Source organism: Cornus florida, unplaced genomic scaffold, assembly GCF_030987335.1.
Source record: "Cornus florida cultivar Cherokee Brave unplaced genomic scaffold, ASM3098733v1 CherokeeBrave_3.0.0_Hap2_Chr11, whole genome shotgun sequence".
NCBI lineage: Eukaryota > Viridiplantae > Streptophyta > Magnoliopsida > Cornales > Cornaceae > Cornus > Cornus florida.
The window spans coordinates 115701522-115707521 of NW_026775581.1; positions in this window are offsets into that span (position 1 = coordinate 115701522).

Consider the following 6000-nt stretch of genomic DNA (forward strand, 5'->3'; position numbering starts at 1 on the left):
TCTGGGTATCATCAGCTGAGGGTTAGGGAGCAGGATGTTCCTAAGACAGCGTTTCTCACGAGATATGGTTCTTATGAGTTTCGTGTTATGCCGTTTGGGACGACTAATGCACCTGCAGTGTTCATGGACTTAATGAATAGAGTCTTCCGGGCTTATTTGGATCAGTTTGTTATTGTCTTTATTGATGACATCTTGATCTATTCTCGGTCGGAGGACGATCATGCTAGACATCTTTGCATAGTCTTGCAGACGCTTCGTGAACACCAGTTATATGTCAAGTTCGAGAAGTGTGAGTTTTGGCAGCGGGAGGTGAAATTTCTGGGTCACGTGGTGTCAGAAAAGGGGATAGCAGTGGATCCGGCCAAGGTTTCAGCGGTGGTTGAGTGGGGACAGCCTACATCACCTACTGAGATTCGGAGTTTTCTCGGTCTGGCCGGATATTACAGGAGATTCATCCAGGGGTTCTCCAAGATAGCAGGACCACTCACTCATCTGACCAAGAAGGGTGTACAGTTCGTGTGGGATGAACACTGTCAGCGAGCTTTTGATGAGCTGAAAAGGAAGCTGACTTCTGCACCGGTTCTGGCTATTCCGCAGAGCGGGATAGAGTATCTTGTTTACACGGATGCTTCATTGCAGGGTCTTGGATGTGTATTGATGCAGGAGGAGCGACCGATTTCTTATGGATCTCGGAAACTTAAGCCTCGTGAGCTTAATTATCCAACACATGATTTGGAGTTGGCAGCAGTGGTTTTTGCCTTGCGTATTTGGATGCATTATCTGTTGGGTGAGTCCTTCAGATTATTTAGTGATCACAAGAGTCTACAGTACTTGTTCACTCAGCGGGAGCTGAATATGAGACAGCGCAGATGGTTGGAGTTTGTAAAAGACTATCATTTTTCTATACAGTACCATCCAGGGAAAGCGAATGTGGTGGCGGATGCACTCAGTCGCCGACCTGTTGGTAGTCTTTCTGCTCTATTCGCTATTGAGTGGAATGCTTTGAAGAATGTAGATGAGTTGTCAGACACTTTTATGGCTTGCATGGTGGTTACACCTTCCATCATTCGCAAGGTTTTACAAGCACAACTCACCGATCAGCAGTGTGTCGACAAGGTCGTAGAGATAGCTTCCGGAGAGGTTCCATTCTACTATGTTGGGGCTGATGGAGGTTTAAGGTACAAGGGACGGTTAGTGGTACCTTCTGCTGATAATTTGAGGAAGGATGTGATGACTGAGACTCACCACTCTGAGTTCTCTGTTCATCCAGGAGGCGATAAGATGTATCAGGATATGAAACGGCAGTTTTGGTGGGCAGGTATGAAGAGGGACATTGCTCTTTTTGTTTCTCAGTGCAGTACTTGTCAGATGGTTAAGATTGATCATCAGAGGCCGCCAGGAGCTCTACAGTCACTACCAATTCCGGAGTGGAAATGGGAGAGCATATCTATGGATTTTGTGGAAGGGTTGCCAAATTCTTTCAAGGGGAATAATTCCATATGGGTCATTGTGGATAGGTTGACCAAGTCAGCTAATTTCTTGCCTATTTGCACTGACTACACTTCGGAGCAGTTGGCGAGGCTTTACATTTCAGAGATTGTGAAGCTACATGGCATTCCATTGTCTATTATATCGGACAGGGATTCGAGCTTTGTATTTGGATTTTGGAAGAGTTTTCAGCAGGCTTTAGGTACGGAGTTACACCTTAGTACTGCTTATCATCCTCAGACTGACGGACAGACTGAGAGGGTGAATCAGATTATGGAAGATATGCTTCCGTCGTGTGTCCTGGATTTCAAGGGCCACTGGGAGGAATATTTGCCACTTGTGGAGTTTGCTTATAACAATAGTTTCCAGAAGACTATTGGGATGGCACCTTTTGAGGCGTTATACGGTCGACCGTGTCGATCACCTGTTTGTTGGATGGAGGTTGGAGAGAATCGATTCTTAGGTCCTGAGTTCATTAAGGATACCTCTGAAAAGATTGCTCTTATTCTAGATCGCATGCGTACTGCCCAAAGTAGGCAGAAGAGCTATGCTGATCGTCGCACTCGTGCTTTGGAGTTTCGGGTTGGAGATCAGGTTCTTCTCAAAGTATCTCCTATGAAGGGTGTAATGCGCTTTGGGAAGAAAGGGAAGTTGTCACCGCGGTTTGTCGGTCCCATTCATGATTACGGATCGAGTGGGAGCTGTGGCTTATCGGTTGGCACTTCCGGATAACTTGGATCGCGTTCACAATGTATTCCATGTGTCCATGTTGCGGAAATTTCTGCGAGATGAGGATCGGTATCAACATATCGATGTTGGGGAGATTGAGTTGCAGCCGGATGCAACTTATTTGGAGCCACCATGTCGTATTATTGACCGTCGGGATCAAATCCTTCGCAATAAGGTTATCCCTTTGGTTCGTGTGCAGTGGAGCCATCACAATGAGGCCGAGTCCACTTGAGAACGGGAGGATGTCATTCGCTCGCAGTTTCCTGAAATATTGGAAGAGGGTAAGGGCGAATTTCGAGGACGGAATTCCTTTTGTTAGGGGGGAAGAATGTAATACCCTAATTTAAAATGATAGTCTCGGCATTTATTTATTATTTTTGTTGAATTTTTGCATGATTATTTGGTTTAATTATTTTATTTAATTGTTTACCTGTGTGACGTGTATTTAATTGGTATCTATTTATTTGTTTAAATTGCATTTTATTGCATTTTATTTTATTTTATTGATTATTAAAGGTTTTAATTTAGGAAGTAATTTAGGAAGTATTTTAATTAACTATTTTATTTTCATAATTGAGGGTTTAGTTTCTTTAGCCGACACAGGATTTAATTAAGTTCTATGGGCCGGTTAGGATTTAGTTAGGGCTCTAATTAATTTAGGGTTTTGGTATAACTCTATAAATATATGGGTATACGTCTGCCGAGGGTTTCTAAAACCCTATTCACCATATTCCCGTATACAGTAAAGAGAGAAGTTGAGAGAACAGAGCGTCGTAACGGTCTGTCAAGGAGAATAACAGAGAGGACCAAGGGAGGTGTTTGGTGGATTAGATCAGAACCAGAGGAGGCTAGAAGGTAGTCAGTGGTTGCCGGAAAGCTTAGAACAACGGCGTCAAGGTTCTGTTTATAAAACTGTACAGGCAAGTTCTTCTCTTTCTCCTTCCCTTTGGCTTGTGTTCTGTGCACCTAGACAGTCTCTAGGAGATTAATTGGCCTTAAACTGAACCATGCATGTTTGATATATGATTTGCTTGATCGTTTTATCTGTGCAAAATTTATTTACAAAATAATTATAGCGCGTATGTTTTCTTGACTCTGTTTTGGCATAACGTCCCACTGTTCTAATTTTTATTTTGAATCTTACTGAAATCAATCAAGGTCTGACTGGATACTAGACGTAAATTAAGACTTCAAATTTAAATTGGAGAAAGAACAGAGGGGTTGGGATAAAACTGATCTTGCAATTTAGTTTCAGTGCCGTTCTTCAACAACGCTAGTTTAAATGGCCTGAGTAAACTCTATAATTGCTTTCAAAACTATTGTAAACAATCTTGGGGAATGCTTCTAGACTAAATTATGAGTCCTAAGATTAGTTCAGAGACTAATAGAGGGTTAGGAATAAGCCGGAGAAGGAGCACAAGAGCTGAAACAACGCACCGGGGACGAAGGCTCTCAGAGGAAGTGAGAGCCGGCTCCATGGAAGTGGGAGCCGGCTCCCACAACAAAGTGGAGCCTGCTCTAGGGAGTCCTAGAGCCGGCTCTAGGCTGGAAAAGAGCCTGCTCCAAATTCTGGAGCAGGCTCCCTTGGTATTTTTGATTTATTTTACGTTTTTTTTTTTAATTTTCTACATACTATGTTCACTGTTGGAGCATGGAGACTGTTTGAATGAATTTGGAACTTTACAGAGGGATCAAGGAATGAATTTTGAGTGTTAGTAAGACCCTAAATTGAGTAAAGTTTAATTCTAAGTTGTCGGGACAAACAGTGTAAAAATTAAGGCACTTAACAAATGGAATTGAATTAATTGTTGAATTAAAATTCAGCAATTTGATGGAACATAATGTGTTTATAAAACTTGTTTTAGAATACATTCAAGTGCATGATAAGGTCATTTAATTATTAATTTTGATCTATGCATGCTTAGGAGGCTAGTTGCGGAATTATTAAATTGTTTACTGCAACTATATGGCTAATGCTTGGATTTAAACTGCTGAAATATTTAAACAATCTTCTGAATTGTTTTAGCAATTTATTGGTTAATAATAGGATTATTTAACCTATTCACATGCATGATGGAGTCCCTGACATATTAAATTTGGTCTATGCATGCTCTGGATGTTAGTTGTTGATTTGTTAAAATCGTCTCCTGCAACTATATGGTTAAATGCTTGGATTTAAATTGCTGAAGCTTTAAATAGTTTTCTGCAATTGTTTGGATGGTAGTTTTTGGTCTGTAAATTATTAAACTGTCATATATGTTGTAATTTACATGGATATGGAGGATGGTATGTACCGGTATGGGATGGTGACATACTAGGGACGGTTTAGCTCAAAACGCATAAACCTAACCTAATGGATTAATGGAATGGATTGAAAGATATCGAATCCTAATTGTGGCTAAGTCAGATCAGCTGTAACCAAGTTTGATGACTTCCTGGATTAACGGATGGTAGTTAAGTCATATCAACTGAATAAGTGGAGTGACTAACTAGTTGGTTTATTGTAGGTCAGTTTAATAAATAGTTGAACTGCTTACCCTGGATTTGGACGGACTTTATATATATGTTTATGGTACCACGAGTTGAGCTTGAGTCTCAGACTCGTTGGTTAGGGTGCGTATATGCAGTGGATGCGTAGCTAGTTATAATAGGTTGAGGTGTACCATGTTAGGTCTAGGTACTCATGCCCACCTTTGGGTGCGTATTCGCATGTTGCCTTCTATTCAGGTTGAGACCCCTATTATAGACTAGTGAATGTCCCTTAGTGCGGATATATATGTATGGACTAGATAGATATTGTGAGGTGTCTACGGTGTATCTGCGTATCGGGTCATTGTATGGATTGCAGTTAGATTAGAACTTGCTCGTGGGTCTGACCCACTCCTTTATTATTCTTTTCAGGGACAGGACGGTTCCAGCTTTAGAGCTTGATCGTGCTTGTCGAGGACAGTCTCACCTTCATCTGATTACGTAGAACTTCTCTCGATATTTCTAGCATTATCTATTTTCAGTTTTCAGTTTCAGTTGAACTTTTGGTTAGAGGTCCATCAGTGGATTCCCAAGTTGTAACCTTGAAGTTTTGGAGGATTGGAGTTTCATTTTTCAGTTGTCCATGGAGGATTTTATAATTAATGTTTCTTTCAGTTTTATTCCATCACTTTTGTTTCATTTTGTCATCTGTGTTCGCTTTAAAATACTTTAATTATTTGATATTCCCTCGGGTTTGGGCCTGGGCCTGATCAACCCGTGTCTCAGATCCGAGGGGTATCACAACCACTGCCTTAGGTTAAAGCTCCTATTAATGTTCTTTATATATGAGAGACACACACGCACACACACACACACACACACACACACACACACACATATATATATAATTTGTAATTTTATCAAATCCGACTTCAACATCATTAGCTAGCAGTTGCGTGGAGGTTGGACTGAAATCAAATACTACATATAAAATAAATATACTATACATATATAGACCCAGATTGTAATTTTAGATTGCTTATGTTGCACTAGCAAGTGGAGTGATGGTGGTGCTACAATGGATTCTAGTCGGATAATTTGGTTGAGAAAATAAAAGGCTTTGGTTGGTTTGTTAAGGGCATTTTGAACTCACCAGTGACATCAGAGCTCAAATAATCAAATTTTCTCCACCGTAAATGTGATTGTTTTAGGGCTGGAGGTACTTTGTCAGAAAAGCAACCGAAGCTCTGTTTTGAAGCTCGTCGGTCTTTGGTTTGATGGAGCGTTAGACACTCGTTGGTTCCCCTGTTTTTC